The sequence below is a fragment of the Pongo pygmaeus genome, chromosome 14 (genome assembly GCF_028885625.2).
Source record: "Pongo pygmaeus isolate AG05252 chromosome 14, NHGRI_mPonPyg2-v2.0_pri, whole genome shotgun sequence".
Classification (NCBI taxonomy): Eukaryota; Metazoa; Chordata; class Mammalia; order Primates; family Hominidae; genus Pongo; species Pongo pygmaeus.
Window position 1 is genome coordinate 98,059,316 of NC_072387.2, and position 17,405 is coordinate 98,076,720.

Here is a 17,405-nt window from a genome sequence, read left to right on the forward strand (position 1 = left end):
ACACATCACTCACTTGTATCCAAATATACAGATCTGAATTGGGCCACTCATGTCCACATGTCTCCCTCATACAATATGTCTTATGATATTACCCTATTGCTCTTCACTTTCCAGTCTGGCAAATTTGTATTATTTCAACTTAGCTAAACTAGCACTGTTTCTTATAATTCCTTTCCTAGCACAGTTCTCAGTTATCCTAAACCACATGAGACATTTCTAAGAGATTTGAAAGGTAAAAGTAAATCAATGACCATGTTATTTTTATACCCAGATGACTAAGAAAATGCAGAAAACACTGTTGTAGTTAACTCATGTGTTATTTTATCTGCTGAATCACTTTGTTGATGAGGGGCACCAGCAGAGTTTTCAGCTCCTCCAATTTGCTAGAGCCTTCTTTAGCCTCTGTGACTGCTGAATCAGGTGCATGCTTAGCTCTGTGAGGAAAGGTACAAGTTTCTTTTCAGGACACCACCATCATTGAGGTTGGAAGCTTGAGGATGGTGAGATACTAATATGGGTTCCATTCTGTCAATTACAAGATAGATTGATCTTGTAAGTTCTAATTTTCCCTTCCATTCTCTACTTCGCATTCATCTTCTCTTCCTGACTGCCACTGAGTTCAGGATCTAGCACCCTAAATGCAAAGACAACAGTCTTACATACTTTATATAGACTGTACCCTACTGATACACACTCAGAAGCTTAAAGGGCAAAATCGTAGATGGATTGGACACATTTTATTGCAAGAAAACTATATATATCATTAATGTTAGATTTTCCTTTTTCAACTTCTCACTATATAGGGATTGGTAGTTAACATATAATGATCACATTACTCCTAACATTTTGACTAGATTAGTTACCATTTGCAAATTAAAGTGAAGAACTGAATGTAATTCTGTGCTGTTGGATACATTCCACTTACAGAAAACTATTATTAGGTTCTTGCATGTGGTTTTGTGTGTTTATCATGGTAAACAGAGATAAACTACTTTCACAACCAAAGTATATGCATCTTGGAACAAGGAACGTATCTCTGTGACAGAGTTGCGATGCTTCACGGTAATGTATATGAACTCATAGCTTGTTCCTTTCTATGTTTTTGATTTTGCAGCAAAGGTATCAGGTCAAAGAATATTCTGAGCATTCTAAGAATTTGATGACAATAGTTGTCTACATTTTTATTCTTATATGGTTACCATTGAAAGACATCAAATTTTGTGTCTGCCTGTCTCTGTCTCATGGGCACAGACTTTAAAGATAAACCATGTTATGTGCTTGATGGAGCTCCCATAAGACTTATCCATTGGCTGATCAATGTTTCTCGTTCATTATTTTCTTATGTGCTAAAAATATGCCTTTTGAAATCTTTGATTAGGAAATAGCCACAATTTTTTTTAAGATATTCACACTTTGAATATGAGGCTAAATTAGTTTATTTTAGAGCATAACTTGGAATGCTTAATAAAAGAGAAAATGTGCAGTGACTTTTCTCTTTTTTTTTTGAGATGGAGTCTCACTCTGTGGCCCAGACTGGAGTGCAATGACACAATCTCGGCTCGCTGCAGCCTCTGCCTCCTGGGTTCAAGCGATTCTCCTGCCTCAGCCTCCTGAATAGCTGGGATTACAGGTGCCCACCACCACATCCAGCTAATTTTTGTATTTTTAGTAGAGATAGGGTTTCCCCATGTTGGTCAGGCTGGTCTTGAACTTCTGACCTCAACCCTTCCACCTGCCTCAGCCTCCCAAAGTGCTGGGATTACAGGTGTGAGCCACTGTGCTCAGCCTGAATCTTCTTTTTATACTTAAGAAACTATTCACTTTAATTAATTCAAACACTATTGTGCTATTTTCTAATTAATTTGTCAAAGAAACAGACATTTTGATATACTGAAAAGTCATAGTTGGCTTCTATTGATGACCTGTGTTTCTAATTATGGTAAATTTCTATCCAGAAGCTGACCTTTGATCAAGATTTCTACACACCTTTTTATTCGTCCTTTTCATTGACCAACTCCTCTGTTTTCTGTTTAAGGTTTATACTACATGTAAGCAAGATCTTGTTGTATATGTAACACTGCACAAACCCATCAACTGGCTGGTGACATATATAAAATTATAAGACAACTATATGGGTTCCTAATATCCATTTGTAAAAGCATCATCTTTAATTAAAGGAACTAGAGATATTGCATTTGCATCTTTAAAATTTTATTTATTTGTTTATTTTTTCTGTTTCTATTTTCACTTGAGTTTCAGGGGATAGACATGCAGGTTTGTTACATGAGTGAAGTATGTGTCGCTGGGGTTTGGTGTACAAATGATTTTATTACCCAGGTAGTGAGCATTGTATCCAATAGGTAGATTTTCAACCTTCAACCTCCTCCCACCCTCCACCCTCAAGTAGGCCCCAGTGTCTAATATTCCCTTCTTTGTGTCTATGTGAACTCAATGTTTAGCTCCCACTTATAAGTGAGAATATACAGTACTGGGTTTTCTCTTTCTTCATTAATTCACTTAAGACAATGGCCTTCAGCTCTATCAATGTTGCTATAAAGAACATGATTTTGTTCTTTTAAATGGCTGCATAGTATTTTTTTTATTATTATACTTTAAGTTTTAGGGTACATGTGCACAATGTGCAGGTTTGTTACATATGCATACATGTGCCATGTTGATGTGCTGCACCCATTAACTCCTAATTTACATTAGGTATATCTCCTAATGCTATCCCTCCCCACTCCCCCCACCCCACAACAGGTCCCGGTGTGTGATGTTCCTCTTCCTGTGTCCAGGTGTTCTCATTGTTCAATTCCCACCTATGAGTGAGAACATGCGGCTGCATAGTATTCTATGTTGTGTATGTCCCATATTTTCTTTATCCAGTCCACCATTGATGGACATCTATGTTGATTCTATGCCTTTGCTATTGTGAATAGTGCTGCAATGAACATACACATGTACGTATCTTTGTAATAGAATGATTTTTATTCTTTTTGTATATACCCAGTTACATTGCCAAAGGTATATTGGGATTTGGGGTCGAATGGTAGTTCTGTTTTACATTGAGCATTTTTTCATATGCTTGTTGGCCATATGTGTGTCTTCTTTTAAGAAGTGTCTGTTCATGTCCTTTGCCCATTTTTAATGTGGATGTTTATTTTTATGTGTTGAATTGTTTAGATTCATTATACATTCTAGATATCAGACCTTTGTTGGAAGCATAGTTCACCAAGGCCTATGTCCAGAATGGTCTGTCCTATGTTTTCTTCTAGGGATTTTATAGTTTTAAGTCTTATATTTAAGTCTTTGTGTAAATTTTTGTGTATGGTAAAATAAAGGGATCCAGTTTCAATATTCTGCATATGGCTATACAGTTATCCCAGCACCATTTATTGAATAGGAAGTCCTTTCTCCATTGCTCATTATTGTCAACTTTTCCAATGACCAGATGGCTTTGTAAATGTGTGGCTTTATTTCTGGGTCCTCTAACATATTCATTGGTCTATGTGTCTGTTTGTGTACCAGTACTATGCAGTTTTGGTTATTGTAGCCTTGTAGTATAGTTTGAAGTCAGGTAGTGTGATGCCTTCAGCTTTGTTCTTTTCTAAATTTTGCTTAGAAATTTTAGGATTATATAAGTATTCCTAGATGTTTCCTTTTTCTGTTTGCATATATCAGTTATTAAAGATTTTATTAAACAGTATATGATGTATGAAAGTCGTATTGTTAACAAATGTATATAAAATCATATTAAAATAAGAGCTCTAGGATGTGCTTGTTAGGCCAGCAGACAAAGACATCTGCCAAGATAATGAATCATCAGCTACTCTGATGTTTAAGAACTGTGCTTCTGGAAGTTAACACCACCCCTACTACACAAATCATGCAATGAGAAAAGTGAACTAGACATTTCAAGTTGTAGGATTTTTATTTAGCATATTACTGAAATGTAATGGACTAAATAACTGAAGAAAAACAGGGGCGAAGAAATTGAGTTGTGAAAATAAATGTAGTATATAAACATATGCAGTTATCTTTCATAGAATGAAGTAAATAGAACATTGAACTACTGTCAGCAAATTAGTGCCTGAGAAAACATTTGGAGAGTCAAAAATCTGGGGAAGAATGGAGACCATTATCCAGATAATTAGTGAAAAGCAAACTGTTTCTCTTAAAAAACAAGAATTTATAAACAATCTGTCCACACTGATTAAAGTCACTGAATAAATGTTCATCTGTCATTTTACTTTCCCTGTATATATAGAACCTAAGAATAGGTCATGTCATTGTGATGAAAATAACTGAATTTGACATATGACAGGAAATGAGGTCACTCTATAGTAAATTGTCTCTTCCAGAGCAATTATCTATTCATGACATAAGTCCTATACAATTCTAGTTTTCCTTTACATACCTCTTTGTTTCTTCTATGTCTTGTTAACAAGTGTTTTATTTGTTTGTATCAAAATCCCCTTCTGTTCAATCTCAGTAGATGCTTTCATTGAAAACTGATGGATATTCTCCAGTGAATGCTGAGGAATACCAGATAAACACTATTTTCTTAAACAGAATCAATTTTCAAACAATAAACTTTCAGGAAAAGTAAAGAGTTTATTGCAGTAAATATATACATACTTGATAATTACTTTAAAATTTTACTTTAAAATTTATTTTCATTAGCCACCTGAAGAAACCTCTGGAGAGGGGAAAGTGTCACATTTTCAATTCACTTCAGATTTAGGCGGGCCTCTTCCTCTATCCCAATAATAAACACACACCTTCACAAATAGGGAAAGCCAATACATCCATTATTATTCTAGCAGGGACACTATGCTTCATTATAGGCCAAATTTTAATTTTTTAAGTAATTATTTTTAATTGCAATAATTATTCATTTGTCAAAAGTATATCTTCGTATGCTTTAAACTGTCTGAAATGTAACTATTACCTTATTTTGATAATGGGCACCATAAAAATATGTAATAGTAATATTTCAGATGGACTAAAACACAATGCAGGACCTCTGGAGAGGGAATGTTTTATGGACCACCTAACATCAACTATGAGGAAAATCATAATTTTAATGATTTGTCAGGGTTACTTAAACTGTACAACTGTTGTTGGAATGCAAAGGATACAAGGATCATAAATAATACAAGGATTGACACAAGGATAATATTAAAGACAAATAGAAAATAATATCAGAGTATTTCAACTAATACAGAATTATAAGTATGTAAGCTATCCCTTCTGCTGGCCTTGTAAAAATAATTTTATCTCAAAGCACAGAAAGTTATTAATAAATTATAGCCACTAAAAATATTGTTATATTCTATTTAAACTCTTAGCATTTTAAAAAATATTCACAAATACCTAAATATTTAAATGTTATTTTCAGATATTGTCAGTATTCCACCAGTGATTACTCTGATGCCTTCCTCATTTTCATGCACATGGACTTCTGGTGTGCTTTTATTCCAACAGCCAGAACTTGCATCTCTTTACCAGACCCTTGTCCTAGCCTTCCATATCTCATTATGCCCCTGTGTACTAAGAACCTTCAGTGACAGGGAATTCATGTCTCCCAACAGGTATCCCATAGACAATAATAGATAGGCAATGAGGTATAAATATTCTGGCTTTCTTGTTCCTGATTACCACAACTTATGTAAGATCTATATTATCTCCAAAACTCCAAAGCGTCGTTTAATCAAAGTTACCACCTGTGGAACTTTGCTTGATATTGTGCCTTTGCCTGAGCTCCTTAGATTTCTTACTTTCTCACTTTCTCACTCTCATAGCACCCCACCTACCTCCTGGAATATTTCCTATGCACTTCTGTTTAAATTCTTGTTTCAGCATTTGCTTCTAGGAAATCCAAACTGAGACATCTGGTTTCCAATGTGGTTCTAGGTAGCAGAGTCTCAGGATAGAATTCTCGAGTTGAGTCTTCTTTGGCCAGATAACAAAAGGGGCCATGGCATCCATAAAAGTAGAGTATTGATTATTCATGCTATATGGTAGCATTATTGTAGCTAAGAATGCCTGTAGGTAATTGGGATGGGATTCATATTGAAGGAAATCTAATAGTTTCTAAATATATCTACCACTGGATAGATATGGGGAAAATAGTAATTTAAGACATAATGCAGCTGGGCACAGTGGCTTATGCCTGTAATCTCAGCACTTTGAAAGGCTGAGGCAAGAGGATTGCTTGAACCTGGAAGTTCAAGACTTGTCTCTGTTAAAATAAAGTAAAATAATAAAATAAATATTAGCAAGGTGTGGTGGTACACACCCATTATCTCAGCTACTTGGGAGGCTGAGGGAGAAGAATTTCTTGAGTCTGGGAGGTCAAGGCTGCAGTGAGCTGTGACCATGCCACTGCACTCCTGCCTGGGCAACAGAGCAAGATTCTGTCTCAAAGCAATTTTTTAAAAATTGCAAATTTAGTTTTTCCCTTTAGGTGTAAATAATAAAAGATTTTGCATTGTCTGGTTTTGCTAAGTTTCACTGATGCCCTGGAGGAAAACCAAGCTATCAAGCCAACTATTTACCAACTCATGGCATGGTGAGCATTTCAGATTGTCTTCGTGGGATCAGAGACCTTTATCTCCAATACTTAAAGGCTTTGAGCATAAGGCGAGCAGAAGTAGAAAGAAGGGTAATCTTTAAGCTCCAGCAAATCACCAGTGTCTAAGAGATGCTTTTATTGTGAGTGGGAGTTCACTCATGATTTGGCTCTCTGTTTGTCTATTATTGGTGTATAGAAATGCCTGTGATTTTTGCACATTGATTTTGCATCCTGAGACTTTGCTGAAATTGCTTATCAGCTTAAGGAGATTTTGGGCTAAGACGAAGGGGTTTTCTAAATATACAATCATGTCATCTGCAAACAGGGACAATTTGACTTCCTCTTTCCCCAATTGAATACCCTTTATTTCTTTCTCTTGCCTGATTGCCCTGGCCAGAACTTCCAGCACTATGTTGAATAGGAGTGGTGAGAGAGGACATCCCTGTCTTGTGCCAGTTTTCAAAGGGAATGCTTCCAGTTTTTGCCCATTCAGTATGATATTGGCTGTGGGTATGTCATAAATAGCTCTTATTATTTTGAGATATGTCCCATCAATACCTAGTTTATTGAGAGTTTTTAGCATGAAGGGCTGTTGAATTTTGTCAAAGGCCTTTTTTGCATCTATTGAGATAATCATGTGGTTTTTGTCTTTGGTTCTGTTTATATGATGGATTACGTTTATTGATTTGCATATGTCGAACCAGCCTTGCATCCCAGCGATGAAGCCAACTTGATAGTGGTGATAAGCTTTTTGATGTGCTGCTGGATTCGGTTTGCTAGTATTTTACTGAGGTTTTTGCATCGATGTTCACTAGGGATATTGGTCTAAAATTCTCTTTTTTGTTGTGTCTCTGCCAGGCTTTGGTATCAGGATGATGTTGGCCTCATAAAATGAATTAGGGAGGATTCCCTCCTTTTCTATTGATTGGAATAGTTTCAGAAGGAATGGTACCAACTCCTCTTTGTACCTCTGGTAGAATTCAGCTGAAAAAATGCTCATCATCACTGGCCATCAGAGAAATGCAAATTAAAACCACAATGAGATACCATCTCACACCAGTTAGAATGGTGATCATTAAAAAGTCAGGAAACAACAGGTGCTGGAGAGGATGTGGAGAAATAGGAACACTTTTACACTATTGGTGAGACTGTAAACTAGTTCAACCATTGTGGAAGACAGTGTGGCGATTCCTTAAGGATCTAGAACTAGAAATACCATTTGACCCAGCCATCCCATTACTGGGCATATACCCAAAGGATTATAAATCACACTGCTATAAAGACACATGCACACGTATGTTTATTGTGGCACTATTCACAATAGCAAAGACTTGGAACCAACCCAAATGTCCATCATTGATAGACTGGATCAAGAAAATGTGGCACATATACATCATGGAATACTATGCAGCCATAAAAAGGAGGAGTTCGTGTCCTTTGTAGGGACATGGATGAAGCTGGAAACCATAGTTCCGAGCAAACTATCGCAAAGGCAGAAAACCAAACACCGCATGTTCTCACTCATAGGTGGGAATTGAACAATGAGAACACTTGGACACAGGGTGGGAACATCACACACCAGGGCCTGTCATGGGGTGAGGGGAGGGGGGAGGGATAGCATTAGGAGATATACCTAATGTAAATGATGAGTTAACGGGTACAGCACACCAACATGGCACATGTATGCATATGTAACAAACCTGCACGTTGTGCACATGTACCATAGAACTTAAAATATGATAATAATAATAAAAGAAAATAAACAGAATAGTTTCAGGTGATGAAAAAAGATGCTTTTATTAATCTGGTCTCCTTATCAGTAGAGTAGATAAAATGCTGCTGAAACCGTGGCAGTCAGGTGACAGCACTAAACCACTAGATGTATGACAGACATAATCACCTTAACAGACTCTGGGATCAAATGGAAAGCATGGGACGTGACCTAAAGAGAATTATGACAGTGGCCAATTGATTATAGTGGTCCTTGTGAAAAATTCATTAATAGTCAAAAATGTCTAATGATACATTTGATATTAAAAAGAGAATGATTAGAAGGCTGTTATCAGCTGCTCCACTGAAAAAATCAAAATATCTTATATAGTATCTGAGATATCCCCCAGACCGGAGATAATCAATTGAAAAGACTAATATTTCTTGAAGAATCATACCATGACACAGAAAATATATGCACTAATAATCCCTCAATTCCTTCTCCAAAAAGATGTGTGATCATTGACCTAAGTAACTGTAGACCGGGGAAAGAGAAATACACAAATTTTACAACAGATATTTGACATTTTGTCAAAGTTACGTTGATACTGTGGATTGTCATTTGTGCAGAGGTATACAGAAGACAGATAGTAAGCAGAAGCCTGGCCAAAGTTTGTTTCTCATTGGTTCCATTACATCCAAGGTAGCTAGTTAGCAGTGGCTCAGTATAAATTCAAAATGGATGTATATATTACCTGTAAAATGCATTAATTTTAATTATTGCCACTTCTCAAGATTTTAAATTAAAAGCAGTGACATATATTGAGAAGGAAGGCAGAGATCAAAACCACTTTCAATGGCACAAAAATAAAGGGTTATTTGTGCTTGTCATGTCTTCATTTATTTCACATTCTAGCCCCCGGAAAAAACAGGTTATTGTAGATGATGGTATATTTCTGCAATCTTAATCAATACTGTCTTTGCCCTGGTAGGTTATATGTTATGGATTTGTTATAGGTATTCTTTTAAAAATGCATTAGGACAAAAATCATTCACTCATTTTGGACAATACTACAAATTTAAGGTATTGTTCTAAGGCTATACTTATTCTTCTGCCCTCTACTACAATATATTCCAAAGGGACCTTGAAAATGTGTATATACCACATAAATATCTTGGTTATATTGTGTCCATTAGACATGAAGAGCACATAGTGGTAAAATTCTAGATCTCTTTCTAAGATAAAATCCAGAGGGTGGAAAATAAACTCTACAAAACATTAGTGATTTCCATAATGTACAAACTTTTAGGATTCTAGGAATGAGGAGGATGACAAGATATATCCTCCAGGCTGAAAGAAAAGTCTTTGTATACTGGAGTTCCTACACCACCACTCTGTGCTTGGTAAGTCAGTTTGCATTTTGGCCTGCTTTAGGAAGTACTTCTCTGAATAATTATTGGATAATTTGAAGGCTGTCAGTGGTGAGTGGTACAATTGCATATTCTTTTTGTTCCATGAGACCTCATATATTCAGTTGTGCTACTGAAGATAACAGTGGTAAATTGTGTGCCATTTGGAAACTGAAAGCTCTATAGCAAGTTGTAGTACAGGAACCTAGGATTCAAGAACTAAACTGTGCTGTTTGCAACAAACAACCATATGTCATTTGCAAACTTTGAGTAGGCACACAAGCTGTCTACCAGGTAATAGCAATGGTCAACCTGGAGTAAAGACTATTAGGTGCCAAGGACAAAGAAAGTTATGTTACTAGATAGCCAGTGCCTCAGGTCATAAACATCTATTCAACTAATGATGCTCCTTTAGCTTACATTTATGTGCTGAAGGGATTTCTTTAGAATCTGCTGATGGAAGAAAAATAGGTCCTAGTTTATGTAGAGTTTACCTCAGTATGTTTTTATGAGCTGAAAATGACTTTGCCAGAAAACACCACCACCAAGAATGGAGGTCCTTGAAAGACAGGGGTGAGTGGAAATCTTCTAAATAACAGAGTTCAGGAGATGCACCTGGCCATCCACTGTGAAGAGTGATATAGTCTGAGATAAGAATATTCATGAACTCTTAGAGAATGGCTAATAGCTTAGCTTGTTGGTTTGGGGGTTTGGAAGGAGCAATATTAGAAGAAACAGATAAAGAAGTCTGGGGAATAGTCATGTGGGTGGAACAGTGGTACCAAGGTTTGAGAAAGGCTGAATCTCAAATTAATGCATAACCTAGATCATACACTTCAAAAGAAGCACTAACCTCAAGGAGACAAAAATATTTATCACATAAATATTAGCCAGCCTCTATTCTCAGTGATTGGGCAGTGGGCTCATAAATTAAGTAGATGTACAGCTATGTGTAGGCCCAGCAACATAGTCTTCCTCTCACCAAGGCTGATCTGGTTATTCCCATTACTGAAAATCTAAATTGTGAGATGTAGAATTCCAAAATATGTCTCAAAGAAATCCACCAGAAGTTATGTCAAGTTGTTACAATAAGGCTTTTCAAACTTTTAAAGGGCAGTAATTTATTCTGAATAGGGTCAACTTGTGTTTTTTGTAAGAGTTTGCCTTTTTGACTACAGAACATTGGAATAGCAGCACTATACAAGGACTAAGAGAATATGTCCTTTACTATCATGGGATCCCACACAACATTGACACTGCACAGGCCAAAGTATCTGCTCTTCAATGAGAATACGACATTATGGGACCTACTGCTCATGCCTCATAGTAAATTACTTAGGGCTGCTGTTTTGATAGAACATTGGAAAGACCTTTTAAAGACATACCTAAAGTGCCAATTTGAAGCTCCTGATGGTGATGCAAAGCAGGTGAACCCCAAACTGGGGCTTAGTCTGGGAGGGTTCTTTGTTTTACCCAGGAGAGATTTCAAGAATGAGCTGGTGGTAGAAGAAAATGGCTTTATTGAAGTGGCAGTGTTACAGCTTCAGTGGTATTACAGCTCAGGCAGTGTTATAGCTCCACGACTGATCCTGCAGAGCAGTGCAGCCACCCCATAGTGAGTGCGCTGAGAGAACCAGCTCAGGGCACTTCTGCAGAAATATGTAAACCTACTTTTAATTACATGCAGATTAAGGGGCAGTTTATGCAGAAATTTCTAAGGAAAGGGTAATAACTTCTGGGTCATCGGATCATTGTCACTCCTGGGTTTTGCCATGGCAATGGTAAACAAACATGGCACACAGGTGGGCATATCTTTATAGAAAGCTGCTTCTTCTGCCCTGTCCCTGTTTTAGCGAGTCCTTGATTTGGTCAGTATCTGAATCCTGCCTCCAGAATTGAGTCTCGCCTCCTGTCTCAATGGCACACTATGGGTTTAGGATACTGTTTTTCAGCATGCAGTATATGCCAGGAATCAATGGCCACCATGTAGTTCTATGCCTCTGAAAGAATGAATAAACATGTCTGGGAATCCAGGGGCTGAAATAACAATGTCTCTTCTCACCTTCACTCCAAGGAATTTATTTGAAGAAGATATGTTTCCTGTCCTTACAATTTTAAACACAATATCTAGAGTTCCTGGGAATCACCAGGGAACACATTAAGACTTCCACTGAAAATAGATGTACCACTGCCATCTGGTCATTTTTATATACTTGTTACAGTAAGCAAGCAGGCAAATAAATGAAACAAATTCTTCATCTTGATCATCATGACCTGGTAGGATATTAGACATTGAATGTGAGTAGGAAAAAGTCTGGAAACCTCGGGAATCCACTGTCCATCTCTTCATGCTCCCATATATTATTGAACTGTGGTAAGGTAATTATCAGGCAAGTGAATGGCCACCAGAGGTACAGGGATGTGAGTCCTGAAGGGTACTCAGGAGAGCATCATACACTACAGAAGTGTAGACTCAGGGTAAACTACAATGGATGGTAGAGACAGTCTTTTCAACCTCAAAGGTACAGTGATTTGATCTGGTGAGGCTTGAAATATCTTTTGGCAATTATAGCCTTGGCAACAACTTCAGCAGCAGGAACTACAGTTCATTGCAATAATTGTTCTCTTGTAGTGTTCAACCCTTTGCAATCATGACTAGTTATCATTCTGAAGAATCCATGTAGAGAATCCAGTGTGAGGCATGAGTGTATCCAAGGCTGCAACAGATGTTGATGTTGCTTTGTCTCATCATTGTCATATTCCTTCATCAATTTTGTGCACGCTGCTCTCCAATGTGCTTTTATTACCAACAACCAGAACTGAGGGCCTTTATGGAAGAGCTGCCTTTAGTCTCCTGGAGAGCACGTTTTCTGCAAGTGCAGAGGTAGCTGGAAGTGCCTGCAAATTTACATCTCCTCAGGGGCAGCCCTTAGCTAATGTCTGATTGGTTTGGTACAATTGATTTGGACTTCACTGAAGTATAACCTACATTGCTTTATGAGCTCAGTGGGACTTAATATCACAAACGTGCTTGCCCTTCTTCCTTTCTCAGGCCCACTCTCCCTCTCTGTGCTGGTGTTTTCCGGAAATGCTTCTTTTCTAATAAACCACCTATAGAATTCTTCATCTCAGAGTCTGCTTCTGACAAACCCATTCTACAAAAAGCACAATGTGGCCTGGTGCAGTGACTCATAACTGTAATCCCACCACTTTGTGAGGCTGAGGCAGGAAGATCACTTGAGGCCAGGGGTTCAAGACCAGCCTGGCCAACATTGTAAAACCTTCTCTCTACTAAAAATACAAAAATTAGGCACAGTGTGCAGTGGCATGTGCCTGTAATCCCAGCTACTCGGGAGGCTGAGGCAGGAGAATTTCTTGAACCCAGGATGTGGAGGCTGCAGTGAGCTTAAATTACGCCACTGCACTCCAGCCTGACGACTTAAGCAAGACTTAAAAAAAAAAAAAATCAGCTCATTGTAAAAATAATGTTCCAAATTTTCACTAGGAAATTTATTATACATTAGAGTAAAATAAGCTTAAAGATAGTAAGATAATATAATGCCATAAATGCAGCAATATATACTTTTATTATTACTCACTGGTTTAGCTTTTCCTATCCCTTATATAAATAAAGATAATTTTTTAAAAATAGCTGACTGTGTTAGTCAGTAGAAACACACACACAAAATAACTGGTTCCACTTGATAGCTTATTATGACCTGACTTGAGAGAAAACATTTACTTTGCAAACTGCAAATGAAGTTCTTTGAATGTAATTGAATTAAGTACTCTTTGATATATTTTTGACAAATCTTTGAAATACATTTATGCAGAGGCTAAAAATCTTTCATTTTCTTATCAATTTAAAGTTTTCTATTTTTTAATACAAATGAATACATATATAACTGTAAACAGACAAATTCAAACTATGTTTCTAAAGAAATTGAATATTACTTCTATTAATATATTATGAGTAGAATTGAAACACCCCAATGGCACCTTTCTCCTTCCTGTGTTTTACTTTATGTAATTTTATTCAGGAATAATTCACGTGCAATAAACTGCATCATTCCAAAGTGTACAATTTGGTGAGTTTTCAGAGTTGCACAAACCTGTAAAACCACAAACACAATCAAGACTCAGAACATTTCAATCACCCCCAAAACTTCTTTATATTGCTTTGCAGTGTATATTTCTCTCAGCTGCTGGCCCGTGTGAACATTGATCTGCTTTCTGTCACTATAATTAATTTGCCTTTATATATAAATGAACTCGTATGGCATGAAATTTTTTGTGACTGGTTTCTTTCATTCAACATGATTTTGAGATTTATCTATGTTGTTCAGCATAACAGTAGTCATCCCTATTTATCACATAGAGTCCTTTGAATGCTTCACTCTGCTTCTTTGACAGGTGATACCTTATATAACTGTAGTAGGATATCAAAACCATGATATGATAACTTTAAATAGACTACATACCATATTCAGTTTTCACCATTTCTTTACATGTATTCACACGTGTGTTTACATTTGTATGCAATTCTGTCCCATATAGAGATTTGTATAACCACCAACTAAATCAGGATACAAAATTATTATATTACCATAAAGAAATCCCTCATTCTATCCCTTTATATTCTCACTCCTCCCACACACCATCCCCGTCGCTTGGCAACCACTATTTTGTTCTCATTCTTCATAATTTTGTCAGTTCAAAAATGTTACATAAGCAGAATCATGGAGTATGTACTCTTTCAAAATTGATTTTACACAGAACCTAATGCCTTTGAGATCCATACTAGGGTTGCTTTTATCAGTAGTCTATCTCCTTTTACCCTTGTCTAATGTCCTGCTGGGTAAAAACAGTATATTTTGGTTTCTGTTTACCTGTTGAATGTTTGTGTTATTTGCAAATTTTGCCATTATGATTAAAGCTATTATGAATATTCATGTACAAGTATTTGATTCTAATGTATTTTCATTTCTCTTTGCTAAATGCCTAGCAGTGGAATTTCTGGGTTTTATGGTCAGTACTTACTAACATTTTAAGAAACTGTTAAACTTTTTCCAACTGGTAGTGACATTTTACTTTCCACCACCATTGCCTTGTTGGACTGTTTATTATTGAGTTTTACATTGAGTGGCAATATTCTCTCCCTTCATATGATTTGTGTTTTCATTTTGTTAATGGAAACAAAGAGCAAAAGTTTTTCACTTTGATAAAGCTTAAACTCTTCATTTTTCTTAATATTATAATTTACTCTATTTGTGTACTATATAAGAAACCCAAATCCTGGGAGGGCTTCGAGGAGGTTTTAGTGTGGTCTTTCACATTTAGGGTAATCAAATTTGAAAAAAAGGTTATTGTGTAAGCTAAGTGTTGATGCTTTCTTTTCCCCTGTAGCACAGTTCCTAGAAGGGTTTTCCTTCCTTCCCACATTGAGTTATGAAATAATTTTGTCAAAAAGCAATTGATAGAATGATTTATATTCCTTTGTGTATATACCCAGTAATGGGATTGTTGAGTCGAATGGGATTTCTGTCTTCAGGTCTTTAAGGAATCACCACACTTGTCATCCACAATTGTTAAACCAATGTACACTCCCATCAAGAGTGTACAAACTTTCCCTTTTCTCCACAGCCTCACTAGGATCTGTTGTTTTTTGATGTTTTAATAGAAGCCATTCTGACTGGTGTTAGATGGTATCTCACTGGGATTTCGATTTGCATTCTTCTAATGATTGGTGATCTTGAACTTCTATTCGTATGATTGTTGGCCACGTGTATTTCTTCTTTTGAAAAGTGTTCATATTCATTGATTTATTGATTCATTCATTCATAACTCACTTTTTATGGAGTTATAGGTTATAAAGACACACGCACATACATGTTCACTGCAGCACTATTCACAGTAACAAAAATATGGAATCCATCTAAATGCCTATCATTGGTAGACTGGATAAAGTAAATGTGGTACATGTACATCATGGAATACTAAGCAACCATAAAAAAGAACAAGGTCATGTTCTTTCCAGGGACATGGATGGATTTGGAGGCCATTATCCTTAGCAAACTAACACAGGAACAGAAAACCAAATACTGCATGTTCTCACTTATAAGTGAGAACACATGGACACATAGAGGAAGAAGACACACTGAGGCCTACTGGAGGGCAGAGGGTGGGAGGAGGGAGAGGATCAGGAATAACAACTAATGGGTACTAGGCTTAATACCTGCGTGATGGAATAATTTGTACAACCAATCCCCATGACACAAGTTTACCTATGTAACAAACCAGCACTTGTACCCCTGAATTTAAAAATGTTTTAAATGAAAGTAACAATAAAAAAAGCAATTGAACATGTGTGAAGGTCTATTTCTGGACTGCCTAATCAGTTTCATTGATCTATATGTCTTTTGTTTTACCAACTCTTAATTTTCTTTACTTTTTATTTTTTTGAGACGACGTCTCACTCTGTCACCAGGGTGGAGTGCAGTGGTGCAATCTCAGCCCACTGCAAACTTCGCCTCCCAGGTTTAAGAGATTCTCTTGCCTCAGCCTCCTGAGTAGCTGGGACTACAGGTGTGCACCACCACGCCTAGCTGATTTTTGTATTTTTAGTAGAGACAGGGTTTCGCCATGTTGGCCAGGATGGTCTCAATCTCTTGACCTCATGATCCGCCTGCGTCGGCCTCCCAAAGTGCTGAAATTACAGGCATGAGCCACTGCACCCGGCCCTGTTGTTTTATCTAAGTCAAGATTAGGTACAATAAGTAGTTCAGTGTAGTTCTACTTTCTTAAATTTGCTTTGGGAGTTATATTTTCATATAATATATAGAATTGACTTGCCATTTTCAACCAAAATGCGTGCTAGATTTGCGTGGAGTTGACCTATATATATTGGCAAATTTTTGTAAATTGAAATTTTATTTTCCAAATTATTGATATTATATATCTTTTCAATTATCTCAGTCTTTTTAAATGCATGTCAGCATTCTGTAGTTTGCAGTGTGTGTATGTGTGTGTGTGTCTGAGAAAAACAGAGAGAGGGAGATTATAATTTTCTAAAATCCCTTTGTTAGATGAAAAAATTCAATTCTATTCCTTTTTCTGTGAGAGTTATGAATATGTGTTGAATCTGCTTAAATCTTTTTTCACACCTTTGGAGATGCTAATGTGATTTAGTTTCCTCTTTTTCTACGAATAGATTATATTATGTGATGTAATTTTTGCAGGTTAAGTCAACTCTGCATTGCTGAGATAAACCTCTTTCATTATGTATATATAAAATGCTGTATTCTATGAGTCAAATTTTATTAAAGATTATTCATTTATGGTATTGGGGAATATAAGTTTGAAGTATTGTCTTGTATTATCTTCCTTGCAATATCTGTTTCTGTCATGAATTTGGATAAAATAATTCCTGGAGATTGTCTCTTTGACCCATGTTTTATTTCAAGATATGAGGAATAATTTCCAAATATCTAAACTGTCCCTGGACTACTCTTTGTTTTTGATATACTGTTTATTTATGCATTACATATTATACTGCATATCATATCAAACGTAACACATTTTCTGAGTCTTTGTTTTTTTGGCCCAGCATATCTTTATCCTGGTGAGTGATCCATGTGTACCCTAGAAGATATTCTGTCTTTATTGTTTACAGTGCCCTGTACATATAATTTAAGCCAAGACAGTTGAT